Raw genomic sequence first — 14,839 nt, forward strand, 5'->3', positions numbered from 1 at the left:
CATTACAGCATTAAAAAAATCCTAAAAAACACAAAAAGCAAATGGATGCTGTAAGTCAGCCGTCAGGAGACATTCTGTTGTGAGTTTCCGGAATTACCGTAATCCTTTGCTGCCTGGCCTGGGCCCCTGCCCTGTTTCCTCTTGGGAACAGGGATAGGAGTATGGGACTCCCTGCCCAGCTGGCTCTGCAAGGGCAAAGCCAAAGCAGGACTGTCTTTAAATGAATTTCACATACAAAATTTTCCTATGATTCCACACTTGCACTGTGAACTGTGAAAAAACTTTTTCTTGTTATTTTTGGCGGAAATTTCTTTTCAATAGCCTTTTTAAGTTATAAGGACAACAGACAGAAAATAATAAAGGGGCAGAGGAGAGAATAAAAAACGGACCATAATCTTACCTTCCAGAAATAGTAGCGACTTCTGCCATTTTGTAATTTTCTTTCCGGTTGTGTGTACACACACATACGTGCAATTTTATTGAAGCCTTGGAATTGTTGTGTGTGTGATTCTGTATAGCTATAGCTTTCCACTTAACATTGTAGCATAACTGTGGTTCTGCCTCATTAAACAGTCTTGAAGTCGCCCTTGTGAAATCACTGCGGTTTCTTCCATCGTATGGATGTACCATAATTTATTTAACCATTCTTATATTGTAAGACAAATCTACTGGTGCCGACTTTTTACAATTATATATGATGCTTCAGTGAACATCTTTGCAAATACATCCAAGTTTCTGACTTGTTCCTACTAATGGATTGCCAGAAGGTTGGTGAGGGGCAGAAGGGTGGAAACTCCTTTTTTAAGGCTCTTAGCTCAGATCGCCTAATTGCTTTCCAGAACGATAATTCTAAACACAGATGGGTGAGGCTTGCAGCACATGTCAGCGTGAACCTCAGCTGGGGACTGTGGAGGAGTCAGGATTGCCCACTTTGATTTTTGCTTTCTTCCTGTTATTCCTGAGGTGATGTGAGAGGTGAAGATTTGACTTCTTACTTTAGGAGATGTAGGGCAAAAAAGAGTAAGAAAATGAATGCTTCTTGAGAATTTACTTTGTGTTGCACCCTGTGGAAACAACAATAAACTAATATGATGCCTGGATGGAGCTGTTTTCTAGAACATTCCACACGCTCTCTTGGCTTCATAAAGTCTTTACTAACATCTTTATTATTTTCAACCTTTAAGGTATCCAGGTTTTAAAGACTTTGTATATTAGGTAAAGTCATATAAATCATCCAAGTTGTGTTAAGCAGTGGTGTCCAGTGGGGGTATCGGCCCCTGGACACTGGCCGTTCTTACTTGCTTTTCTCTCTTCCTGACCAACAGTCACTATGTCCTGGGCACGCTCAGGCCCAGGCTGGACGCTCCCTCTGAGGAATGTCAAAATTGTCACTTTACACAACATTCTAAGTACATAGACTCCAAAGAAGGCAGTGCTGAGGGTGTCTAGAGAAGGGGTGTTGGCTTTCTGAGGTAATTTTTCTCTTTCCTTCAGGTTCAGGTGGTTTTTTCCTCCATCTGCTAACTGCTGAGTTCTGAGCCTCAGGGGGTGAAGTAGATTCTGAGCGCTGGAGAAGTGGAACACTATGATTCTCAAATTTAGGCTTATTTCTTTTAAGTACCTATAAAAAGATTTATAGAAAAGCCTTAGCTAAAACCATGAGTCTTGCAGCCAGCCATACACTCAACCAGTGTTCATGGTGCTCAAGTTGAGGTGGCAGATGGTGCCCAGGGAGACTGCCCAAAGATTGCTCTCCAGGAGGCAAAGTCCAGGTCTACAGGTTAGACTGCCTACCACTGCCTTCTTTGCCAGATACCCAGGTGCTGAGGATCACCCTGGGGCAGAGGGTCTAGTGTTAGACCCTCCAAACTCCTTTTTCTCCAGGGTGCTGACCTCTGCCAGGTGCCAGCAGGAAGGCGAGAAACAGTGGGTTGTGCTACGTGCCGTGTGTAACGCCACGAAACAATGGCTGTGGCATCTGACGTTCACGGGATTGAACGGAGGCCCCAACCCCTGTCCATGTGGCCCTGTAAACATTATGTAATCCACTCAGTCTCAGGTTCCTCATCTGTAAAATGGGCTAATAGAACTGCCCACCTCTTAAGTTGGTTGTGATCCTATATTAAAAGATCGTGTGCTGGAAATGTGTGAAAGCTTAGAAGGTGCCGGATGAATATTACTGTTCCTGAGCCTCATCCCATAGAACAGTCAACAGAGGAACAGAGGCAACCACCTAGAAGCACCTGGGGTGCTTCTAATGGGAGACTTTCAGTACGTGGAGAGACTTTGGAGGGAGATATTTTCTCTTGAGCAGAATTTCTTGTGCCCTCAGAGGGTGCTCACACGACAGGCGTGATCTGGGGCACTTCCCACCTATGGGGTTTGGAGTCCCCACTCCTCACACCCTGGTGCCCCAGGGATTCCCTTTGGGTTCCTGTCATCTACGTCTTCCCCGGGGCCCTGAGCACTGTGCTCGTTGATCAGCTGTCAGGGAGCAGAGTGGGCAGACTGGGGAATCACAGGGACCCCAGCCGGGTACAGGGCACACAACTGCAGGTGAGTGCAAGACCCAGAGGCCCATGGGCAGTGCTGGGCAGTGGGCAGACAGAGGTGGGGCTGTCCCCTCTCCTGCAATGACCTCGATACTATTGATGAGATTTTGGGGTGATAGTGGGGTTCGGAGCTGATGGACAAGAAAGAATTCTTGAAGACATCTTTGGTGTAGAAAGGTGATTTTATTAAAGTACGGGGACAGGGCCCGTGGGCAGAAAGAGCTGCACTGGGTTGTAAAGAGTGGCTGCTTGTATACTAAGGAATTGGGGGAGATAAAGTCAAGAGGAAGTTTTCTTTCTTTTTTTTTTTTTTTAATTTTTTTTTAACGTTTATTTGTTTTTGAGACAGAGAGAGACACAGCATGAATGGGGGAGGGTCAGAGAGAGGGAGACACATTATCCGAAACAGGCTCCAGGCTCTGAGCTGTCAGCACAGAGCCCGACGCGGGGCTCGAACTCACGGACCTCGAGATCATGACCTGAGCCGAAGTTGGCTGCCCAACCGACTGAGCCACCCAGGTGCCCCAAGAGGAAGTTTTCTAAAGGGATTTCCATGTGCTGAAGAAGACTCACAGGTTACTGGAGGCCTAGCTATTGTCAAGCTAAGGTTGTTTTTCCCTCTAGCAAAGACTTAAAATGGTAGGGATTTTCTGGACATTAGGCTTTTGATAAGATTGTCCTTTTCTTTTGATTGTACTAAGATATTTGCAAACTGATGGAGACTCTATCAGTTTAACCATTTATCTTCTGTCCTTTCCTTTGTTCTTGGGCAGCCAGAAGTGCCTGAGAAATGTCACACATATCCCACCCAGGGGTGGGGGTGGGGGCTAGCTTGCACTTTGCCCTCGGCTCACCTTATGGTCCTACATCACTGTCATCAGATCAAAAGCAGGAGACTCTGATGGGGACAGACGGCCCCGGTCGACCCCAGGGCGGCGTTTGGGAACAGGAAACTTCATAGCCCATTACCGCCCATAGTCCAGTCCCAGGAAGGTAGCCTTTGGCTTGTGGCCCAGGCCCGGTTCCCGCCAGGGGTGACCTGAGCTACCTGAGCTGTGTGGGACACAGAGCGTGGCAACTTTCATGCTGGCTGCCTCTTGCAGGATGGCTCCGGGGCCTGGCCGGCCCCCGTGCAATCAGAGACAAGCAAAGGGCCTTGACCTACACCTGGCATGTGGCAGACCCTCTGCTGATAGGAGGTGACTGAGCCCCAGACTGACTTGGAACTAACTTATTAACCCTGGTTTCCAGAACTGGGCTTAGATTGTGCCTACCCTGGAGGCTGTATTTGTTTCTTCAAGATGAAAAAAAAAGAAGAAGAAGATCTTCTCAGAGTGTAAGTAACTCTTCACAACTAATCCCAGTGCACAGAAGAGTGAATGTTCTTGGTGTTTTCTCGAGGTTTCTTAAAGGAAATCTCTCACCGTTCTTTTGGGCGTGGTACTTGGCTGCTGGGAACAGACACAGTTTATCTTGCAGAGGAAACTGTTTTGCAAGAGGTTTCCCACAATTATGGTCTGAGGGAGGGTCCCTGCCAGCTTTTCTTAGTCACTTGGGCTTAGGGGGAAGGTAGGTTTTTGTTGTTGTTGTTCAGTCTTCTTCTTTTTTTTTTCATCTGAAGGCCAGAGCCATCTGGGAGCAGGCACACACGGGTAATTACCCTGAGTTGGGGAGACGAAAGGACTGCTGATCAGCAGTTCTCAGAGCTGCTGCAGGTGTGGCTGATGGCTTTTGGTGGAATGTCACAAAGTACTCAGGCTGGGGGGTGAGTCAGAAATCCTTAGGTCACTTGTGGTTTTCTTTCATGGTTTTGCTGTGACTATTAACTTGTTTTTACTTAACAAGAAAAACAGGTGTTTGGGTGTCTGTTGGAAATAGTGCTGCCCTCTCTTAGCAGCTTTTTGCAGTCACATGGCTGCCCCAGTTTGGTTGACACGAAAGACATCACCCTAAGGGGGAAACCGGCGAGCCCTTTAGACAGGGCCTGCCTGGACGCTCAGATCCTTGCCATGCTCGTGAAGAGGGAAAGTGTGCTTGGGGTGACCCATCCTTTGATGAAGTTGTATTTCTCACTTGGTGCAAGAGCCCCCAGGGCCCTCCCAGACCCCTCCGGGGCTGACTCCCCTTTTGGAAGTGAGCGTGTGTGCCCTGACCCTGGCTTTGATTTTCTACATGCCACCTCGACGAGCTGACAGCTCTCACCTGGCATTCTGGTGCTTTTTGGGTGGAAATAAAAACAGCACGTTTGTCCCAACATGGCTTTGGGCTTTCTTTCCACCTGGCCATGCAGCTAGATACTGCAAACACTTTTCCTTTCCCGCTAACATCAACGTACACACTCCGAATTTCCACTGCCCGGAGAGAGCGCCTGTGTCCCCACCTGCAGGTGCCCACCACTTCCCCCCAGTCCTCAGGCCTGAAGGACGAGTTGCAAGCTTCACTGCAAGGACTTTCAGAAATGGGAATATTTGGTTCCAATCAAATCTGGTCTATTCACAGGAATGAAACCGATGGGCGGTGCCAGATTGGGCCCTCAGCCTTGGGACTGGAAGCGGCTGGAATCTGCCAGACAAACACAGGGAAGGAATCTCTTTTTTTTTTTTTTTCTTTCTGCACTCGGAGTTAAAGGTGGCCCCAGATGTCCTCCTTTTATCCCATTTCCATTGGACTTGCATTACACTTGCCTGTGACCTTTAGACACGGACTTCTTCAGGGTCAGGTTTTTAATTTGCAGCTTCGAGCCCAGGTCGCTGGGCAGCCATACAGTGACTGCCCAGTGCACACCTACTCGCTCCTTTACCACCAAGCCAGACCACAAGGCTGCGGGCCCCCTGGAAATCGTGGGGTGCTCGGACTTTCCCTTCTATGGCGGGGAGCTCCAGAGATTTGCTGCCTTGCCACATCACTGCAGCTGGCAGGAAGAATCAGGGTGGCGGGGTGAGTCAGACATTCTGCGTTATTAGAAATGAATGTCACAGGAGTCATTTCCGAGGGAGATGGCCCGCACGGTGCTGCAAGCAGCTGTCTCCAGGAGGTGCCGGCCCTGCAGCCGGAGGAACGGTTGCACGAGTCCCCTCTGCTCCCTGCCGGCCTGTGTCCCCAGTCCTCGAACCTGCCTGGCACGTAGCCGTCAGTTCATTGATCGGAAGAGTTGTTTTCTTCTCTTTGGGAGGTAAGAGGTGGGGCAGGGTGGGACACCTGTCAGTGTGTCATGGGCCACTTACAGGGCCATCTTTTTACCTTCCTCTTCCCTTATGTAATTTTTGGGGGGACACGGGATGGTGTAAGCAGGAAGGCAAGAAGACATGGGGCTGCCGGGAATGAGTAAGTATGTCAGACTGGGGCTCTCGGGCCCTTGCCCATCCTCGCCGAAGGGTGGGCTGCTTGTAGGAAGCGGAGCTGGAGCTGGGCCCACCCAATCCCCCGCCAATGAGGGCGAAGCCAGCTAATGTAAAATAGAGGGCAGATTGGCTTTTGGAGAGAGTGATGTTCTCTCCAGCACATCCTTGCCAGGAATGTGGAATGGCATCAGGATGAGGCCTGGCAGGTACCGGAAGATGCCCTTGCAGCAGATGAGTTTCCTTTAGTCTCTATAATTCCCATGTTCAGGGAGTAACTGTGCTCCCTCTACCCCCACCATCAGGCCTGCGGTCAAGAGGCTGAGGGTGGCTCCTCACCCCGGCTAATGAAGCCATAGCCAGCCACTGTGCAAAGGGTTCATAGCAGCTGGCACAGAACAGGTGCCCGGAGGACCCCCAGACTCCTGAGGGTGTGGGTGAGGCTGGGTGGCGAGGCATCTTCCCTGCTGGCTACACTCATCAAGTACAGAGACAGCTCTGCTCGGCCTTCTGGGCACCCGGGAGATGTCTGTCATGCTGGCGGGCACCATGAAAACCCCGAGAGCCAGAGGTGGACAAGGGTCTTAACATCCATATGAGCCATTCCTAAGTTTTCCCTTGATTTTATCAGCATTGATTGAGCACCTACTGTACATGGGGAATTGTATCAGAATCAAAAAGATGTAGCTGTTGCTGGTGACAGGTGAGATTTGGCGTCCAAACAGGACCTGCTGTCCTGCTCCCTGGAGCCTGAAGGAGTTCTTAGAGAAATGGGGGAGCAGGGGTCCTCAGAAACTGCCAACAGAAGAGAAGCATCAATTGTTTTATTTTTAAAATCTCATTCCCTGGTTTTTGTTTTTCCACCTGGGCGTAGCTCTGGGACATAATCATGCCAATGTGCTTGCTTGCCTGGTCCGATCTTCCCATCTGGGATCAGGCGTGGACACAAAGCGTGGAGAGTTGGTGCCCAGAAGAGGGACCCGGAGGAGGGGAGGCCGCCCAAAGCCCCTGATACCTCCTTTTACTCTGTCTTATTGACTTCCGGGGGAACCAAGGCGTGTCTGGGGTGAGCTCTGCTGCACGTGTTCCATTGTCCCTGTCCTCGTGCTGATGGACAGTGCATTGCGTTTCCTCTCCCAGCATGCCAAATGACCATGATCTTCCCCTCCTCTATAGTCAATGCTCCACCGGAATGTCTTTTCACTTTGTGCCAAGCAGCATGTGGCCAGGGGTGAGACAGCCAGCTCGGGCCTGTTCCCAGAGAACACTTCCTTCAGGAGAGAGAAAGGAGCCCAGGGAGTCCAGCGCAGAGGCTCTCGGCACAGGCCCCGTGGCCCCTCTCTGAGCCGCTGAGAGTTGCAAATGCATGGGAGGCGTTCTTTGCCATTGGGGCCTTCCTTCTGGAGAATGGGCCAGCTCACTCTTTGAGCTCACACTTTAGCCTAGTGTCCTGGAGATAGTGGTGGATGGACCCGGGTACCCCTGCGGTGTTGGGATAAACACTAACTCCAGCCACCTTGCTGACCTGCCCTCAGGGAGGAGCTGTATCCTGTGTGACTGGGGAGACTAGTGAGAGCCTGAACATACTGGGCCACATTTACAAGGGAATTTTGTCTGTCTAGTTCTACCAGTGAGCACAAGGTTGAGAAGGGCAAAGCCTGGCAAGAAGACTGTCAGGGACAGCCAGTAATGGAAAGGGTGGTGGGTTTCTCATACAGTTGACCATGAAATACCCAAGTGGAGGCCAGAGGGCTCAGGGTCCCTTGATCTGGAACATTGTTTGCTGGTAATACCCACTATTCTGGACTTTAAATCTGAGCTCTTACATTATGCAATGAAGCACCCCCCCTTGCCATTTTGGGCCAAAAATACACCAAAAGGGTGGTGATAGCTTCCATAAAGTTACTTTGTGCAGTACTTGGGGCCTAGTATGTGTGCAGCAAATGATGCTGTTATCATTGTATGACTTTCTCATAATTTTTTTTCTCATAATCTTTAATACAGGAGTGATACGTCCTTTTTCTTCTTTAGAGGTACCTGAAGATGAACTCTATTGAAGGTTTCTATCTGGTTACTGCTGTGAGGATTTAAGAAGTTGACTTAACTCTTACCAGCAATTTCTGAGGCAAGGAATTTTGTGATAATAATTGGAATATTAATAGATTAAATATCTATTCAAATGGATAGAAAACTGCCTTATTTTAAATTCTTTATATTTTAATTACTTTTTTACTGTGTTGTTTTGAGCATCTGGTACATAAACATGTCATATGTGTGATAAACATAATTATTTAAAAAAATCTGTGATTCAAGGATCCTTTAATACCATCTTCCAGGGCCTGTGTGCTGGATGCCTATCCCTGGTCATGTAGGAAAGAGAGTTCATTCCTCCATTAGCTGAACTAAAGTGAATAGAAATATCCCAGGGGCAGGTAGATTAAAAAATTAAAAAAAAAATGTTTATTTCTGAGAAAAAGAGAGAGGTGGCAGGGGGTGGGCAGAGAGAGACGGGGACACAGAATCCAAAGCAGGCTCCAAGCTCTGAACTGTCAGCACAGAGCCTGACATAGGGCCCAAACTCACGAGCCATGAGATCATGACCCGAGCTGAAGTTGGACGCTCAACTGACTGAGCCACCCAGGCACCCCTCAGGGGCAGGTAAATTTGAGCTAAAGGCCACGTGGCTTATTATAGAACCTAAAAAAAATTTTTTTTGTGGCTATCACGTTTTGATATTTAAATGCCTAGATTCAAAGCAGTAGCTTTGCAGGGGACCTAGTGTACAATGTGGAATACTGGAAATGGCCACATGTGGGTGTGTGTTCTCCACTGGATACATCAAAGACCAGGGGGACAACGAGGTCTGCCAGCTTCGATGCCAACATCAAGTAAGCAGATGGTGCTGGCAATGTTAGCAGCCATTAAAAATCATGTTTTTCAAGAATATTTAATGACACAGGGAAATATGATCCAATGTGAAGTGAATTGCATCAATACTCCAAACTGTGTACCAACTGTATCTGGTGAATCAGCTGTAATAACACAGGCAGGAGGCAGAGCCAGCCAAACCCTGCTTATTCATTTCCCAGGAAGTGGGAATGGGGAAGAAGCCCCAACAGAAGGTACAGAGCCCTGGAAGGTCAGTTAATACCTGATGGGGCCAGAGTGTGAGGATAATTTTTATGGGCAAGGAGGAGGCAGGGCTGGTGGGAAGATTAGGGGAACACAGTAAAAAAAATTCACCACTGTAGACAAGGTTCATCACTGTAGACAAGGTTCATCACTGTAGACAAGGTTCATCACTATAGACAAGGTTCATCACGGTAGATGAAGTTCATCACTGCAGACCAGGTCCATCATTGTAGACAAAGTTCGTCACTGTAGACCATGTTCATCACTGTAGGCATGGTTCCTCACTGTGAACCATCTCCCCATGAGCCTCCCCTATTGTGTTATTCTACATTGAGTGGAGGCCATCCATTGCTGCCCTCTTGTTTGGCAGTTCCTTGAGGCTCCCCTAAATTCCTGTCTGCATGGTTCTTATTTAAAAACATTTTTTTTAATGTTTATTTATTTTGAGGGAGAGAGAGACAGAGTGTGAGCAGGGGAGGGGTGGAGAGAGAGAGAGGGAGACACAGAATCCGAAGCAGGCTCCAGGCTCTGAGCTGTCAGCGGGGCTCGATGCGGGGCTCGAACTCACGAAACGCGAGATCGTAACATGAGCTGAATTCGGATACTCATGCATCCCTGCATGGTTCTTATTTTTTTTTTAGACTACTATTTGAAGGGCAACTTGAATGCAGTCTAGTCCCAGGACTAACGGGTCGGTTTTAATGAATCTACAAGCCTCCAAAGTAAGTTGCACCTGTAATTTTCAATTGTCAACTCTGATAGTTATAAATAACTTGCTTTGGGCAGGGTTGTTCATCTCCATGGACTTAATGTATTCATATGAATGGAATCTATTAACACAGATTTGTGTGGCCTTTGCAGACAGGGGTGTTTAATTATTTTCAGCTGTTGGTTTAGGTAGACATAAAAAGAAAGGAAATTGGTTTGCCTTAAGAAGGTGAACAAATGGAAAAGAACAGATTCTGGTGCCAAAGTGATTGTTTTCCATGTGCCATTGGCCCATCATTGCCACCCTTGCAATCCCAGGGTTACCTAAGGAGAGAATGCAGGGTGAGGGGGCTCATATTTTCCTTCAGGGGCCTGAGAACCCAGGGGTTCAGCCACTTCAGTGGTATTCAGGCAGAGGGCATCCTAACGCTTGCTTCTCAGGCAAGTTCCCTTGGCCTCTTCCTCCAGTGATTATTAACAGACCTCAGTGTATTCGTTGGTATTTATGTCATTCCTTCTGAGGGAAAACTTTTGGACGTTCTTATTAAAAATAGAAACAAGAAAAAGAAAAAGGAAGCTTGTATTACTTTAGGAGGAATACATGTTTATTGTTGAAAATTTGCTTATTGGCCCTTTGCTATAAATCCTTCTGGTTCTTTCCTCTTAATTTATTTTTTAAAGTTTATTTTTCTTAAATTTATTTTGAGAGAGAGAGTGAGCTGAGGAGGGCAGAGAGAGAGAGAGAGAGAGAGAGAGAGAGAGAATCCCAAGCAGCTCCACACTGCTAGTGTGGAGCCCGATGAGGGGCTGGAACTCATGAACCGTGTGATCATGACCTGAGCCAAAATGCAGAGTCAGACGCTTTACCCACTCAGGCACTCAGGCGCCCCTCTTTTTAAACTTTTATTCTGAAATCTTTATAGAGTCACAGGAAGTTGCAAAGACAGTGCAGAGGCTTCCTGTGTACCCTCCATCTAGTCACCCCACTGGTTACATCTTATATAATTATAGTATGATACCAAACCCAGGAAACTGGCCTTTCTCCTATGTGTGTGTGGTTTTATGCTGTTTTGTCACATGTATAGATTCCTGAAAGCACCAACTCAACCAAGACACAGACCTGCTCCATCACCACAAAGATCCCCGTGTTCTTCCCCTTAAATCATGCTGCCCCATTTCCCCACCATCCCCAACCCTATCAACCACTAATCTGTTTTCCACATTTGTATTTTTATTTTGAAAAGTTATGTAAATGGACTCATGTGACCTTTTGAGGCTCCAGTGTTTTCTCAATGGAGTACAAAGACCCATGCAAGTTGTTGTGTGTACCCACAGTCCATTGCTTTTTATTGTCAAATAGTACTCCATTGTGATGGGTAATTTTATGTGTTAACTTGGCTCGATCAAAGTATTGGCCCAGATATTTGGCCAAATACTATTCTAGATGTTTCTGCCAAGGCTGTGAGGGTAACATTTCAATCAGCAGACTTTGAGTAAAGCAGATTATCTTGCATAATGTCAACAGGCCTCACCCAATCAGTTGAAGGTCCTTTTTTTTTTTTTAATGTTTATTTATTTATTTTGAGAGAGGGAGACAGAGAATCATCAGCAGGCTCCTTGCTGTCAGTGAAGAGCTCCACGTGGGGCTCAATCTTAAGAACCTTGAGATCACAATGGCAGCCAAAATCAAGAGCGGGATGCTCAACAGACTGAGCCATCCAGGTGCCCCACAGCATCTGGCTCTTGATTTTGGCTCAGGTCATGGTCTCACGGTTGTGAGATCGAGCCCTGTGTCAGGCTCCACACTGAGCACGGAGCCTGCTTGGGATTCTCTCACTCCCTCTCTCACTGCCCCTTCCCCACTCACTTGCATACGTTCTCTCAAAAATAAATAAATAAACAGAAAAAAAGTGAGTCAGAGGCTTAATTGATTCAGACACCCAGGCACCCCCAGTTGAAGGTCTTAATAGGAAAAAGAAGAAATACCTGGATTCTCCCAAGAAAGAGAAGCCTGTCGGCAGGCTGCCTTCAGATTTGAGTTGTCACATCTACTCTTCCCTGATTTTCCAGCCTGCCAGCCTGCTCTGCAAATGTCAGCTTCCAGTTACCTGAGCCAGTTCCTTCAACGCTTTTTCTCTCCATATCTCTGTGTCTGTGTCTGTGTCTGTGTCTGCGTCTGCGTCTGCATTTGCATCTGTGACTGTGTCTGTGTCTGGAGAACCAGGATTAATAATCCTTACTATGGTTGCACCACACTTTGTTTAGCTATTCACCCATCGAAGGACATTTCGATTACTTTGCTCTTGGCTATTACATACAAAAAAACAACAATAAAAACTGTGTATAAGTTTTCTCACCCACCGTGGAGCCCAGTGCAGGGCTTGAACTCATGACCCCGACATCAAGACCTGAACTGAGATCAAGAGTCAGGTACTTAACCGACTGAGCCACCCAGCACCCCCTGTGTATAAGTTTTCATGTGAACATAAGTTTTTATTTCTCTGGGATAAATGCCTGGGATTGCAACTGCTGGGTCATGAGATAAGTGTGTGTTTAATTTTTAAGAAACCACCAAATGGTTCTCCGGAGCGCCTGCACAATTTTACATTCCTACCGGCAATGGATGAGAGATCTAGCTTCTCCCAATTCTCACCCGCATTTGGTATTGTTGCTATTTTTTTAACTTTATCAATTCCGATAGGTGAGTTGGGTTAGCTCCCCTTGGACTTAATTTGCACTTCCCTAATGGCTAGTGTTGTTGAATATCTTTTTATGTGCTTATTGCCATTTGTATTTTCTCTTCAGTGAAATTTCTTTTTCTTTCTTTGCCTTTTTTCTAATTGGATTGTCTTTTCCTGTTGAATTTTGAGAGCTTGGTATATATATTAGTAATGATAATAAGTAATACATAATATAATTAATATTATAATAATATAATATAATATATAATATAATTATAATATTAATATTATATTAATTATATTATTATATTAATATAATATAATATTATATTCCAAATATGAGTGCTTTGTTAGATATGTGGTTTGCAAATAATTTCTCCAGTCTGTAGTAGGCAGAATTTTAAAGATGTCCTCCCAGAATTCCCCTTTCCCTGATTATTCAATCAAACATTAACCTGGGTAGTGCTGTGAAGAGACTTTTCAGATGCAATTAAGGTTGCTAAGTGGCCAACTTTAAAATAGGGAAGATTATCCTGAATAATCTAGATAGGCTCAATGTAAACACAGGAGCCTTTTAAAGTAGAAGAGGAAGTGGAAGAAAGAGAGAGGAGAGGGCAGAGAGAGGGAGAGAGGGAGGGAGAGAGAGAAATGGAAAGTGGAGGAGGAGGAGGAAGAACAAGAAGAGGAGGAGGTCAGAATGATTTCAAGTGTGAGAAGGATTTGATTTACCATTGCTGACTTTGAAGATGGATGAAAGACACGGGACCATGAGCCAAGGAATGCAGATGTCTAGAAGCTAAGAATGATCCCAACCTGACAGCCACAAGGAAATGGTAACCTTTGTCGTACAACTGCGTGGAACTGAGCTTGGCCAACAACCAGAATGAGTCTGGAAGATTAATTAGCAGAGCCTCTAGAAAGGAACACAGCGCTCCTGCTATGGCAAATCTAGGGCAGAGAAACCAGCTGAGCCTACAAGCCTTCTGACTTCAAAACTGTTAGATAATAAACGGGTGTTGTTTTAAGCTGCTGCATTTGTCGTAATTTGTTATGGATGCAATCGAGAATTAATACACAGTCTGCAGTTTGTCTTGTCATCCTCTTAACAAGATCTCTCCCAGAGCAAATTTTTTAATTTTGATGAAGTTCAATCTATCAATTATTTTCTTTTGTGGATTGTGCTTTTGGTGTCAAGTTTAAGAACTCTTCCCCAAGTTCTAGGTTCGGAAGATGTTTTCTTATGTATTCTTTGAAATCATATAGTTCACATTTTACCTTTGACGAAGTGATCTGTTTACAGTTAATTTTTGTACAAGATGTGAAGTGTTGGTTAAGGTTCTTTTTTTGCCTTTGGTTATCCAATCACTTCAACACCAGTTGTTGAAAAATTACCCATCGAATTGCTTTTGCACATTTGTTACAAACCAGTTGACTGTTGTTGTGTGGGGCCATATTTTTTTTTCCTGTTCTATTCCACTGGTCTACGTGTCTGTTCCTCTGCCATTAACACATATCCTGATTACCATAGCTATATAATAAGTCTTACAACTGGGTTGAATGACTCCTCTCATTTTATTCTTTTTCAAAATTATTTTAGCTGTTCTAATTCCTTTGTTTCTCCACACAAATTTTGGAATAAACTTGCTTATATTTACAAATACCTTGCTGAGATTTTGATAAGAGTTATGTTAAATCTGTACATCAAATTGGGGAGAATTGACATCTTTGCTATGTTGGGTATTACAATCCATGAATGTCGTGTGTCTGTCTGTTTTTTATTTTTATTTCTTTCAGCAGCAGCTTTCAGACCTTGACATGTAAGTCCGGTATATCTTTTGTTAGATTTATACCTAAGTATTTCATTTTTAAAGAGATTGTAAATGGTATTGTCTGTTTAATTTTGATTTCTGTGTATTCATGCTAAGATATGGAAATAGAGTTAATTGTCCTTTGTAGATCTTTTATCTTGTGACTTTAATAAAACTGTTTTATTAGTTCCAGGAGGTTTTTCGTTTGTTTGTTTTGTTTTGTTTTGGAGTATGTGTGTCTGGTAGATTCCATACATGGAGACCCTCACATCATCTGCAAAGAACAACACTTTAGATTCTTTTTTCTGATCTGTAAGCCTTTCACTTTTTAAAAAATCGTATTTATTTATTTATGTATGTATGTATGTATGTATGTATGTATGTATGTATGTCTTATTGCCTTAGCTAGAACTTCCAGTACTATGTTGATAATAGCAGTGAGGACAGACATCCTTACCTTGTTCTTGACCTTAGGTGGAAAGTGTTCAGTCTTTCATCATGAAGTTTGATGTTAGCTATAGTTTTTTGATAGATGTTCAAAGCTGAGGAAATTTGCCTCTATTCACAGTTTTCTGAGAGTTTTTGTCATGAGTAGGTGTTGAGTTTTGTCAAATGTTCTT

At 45.2% G+C, this 14,839-nt stretch overlaps 1 long non-coding RNA gene across 1 annotated transcript; it reads left to right on the forward strand.

The window, feature by feature from the left end:
• The first annotated feature begins 9,664 nt into the window (after positions 1 to 9,664).
• Positions 9,665 to 14,414, forward strand: LOC115510858. Its single transcript, XR_003967860.1, has 2 exons — positions 9,665 to 9,744; positions 13,158 to 14,414. It is a non-coding gene; the product is annotated as an uncharacterized LOC115510858 (long non-coding RNA).
• Positions 14,415 to 14,839: the final 425 nt, after the last annotated feature.

The sequence above is a fragment of the Lynx canadensis genome, chromosome A3 (genome assembly GCF_007474595.2).
Source record: "Lynx canadensis isolate LIC74 chromosome A3, mLynCan4.pri.v2, whole genome shotgun sequence".
NCBI lineage: Eukaryota > Metazoa > Chordata > Mammalia > Carnivora > Felidae > Lynx > Lynx canadensis.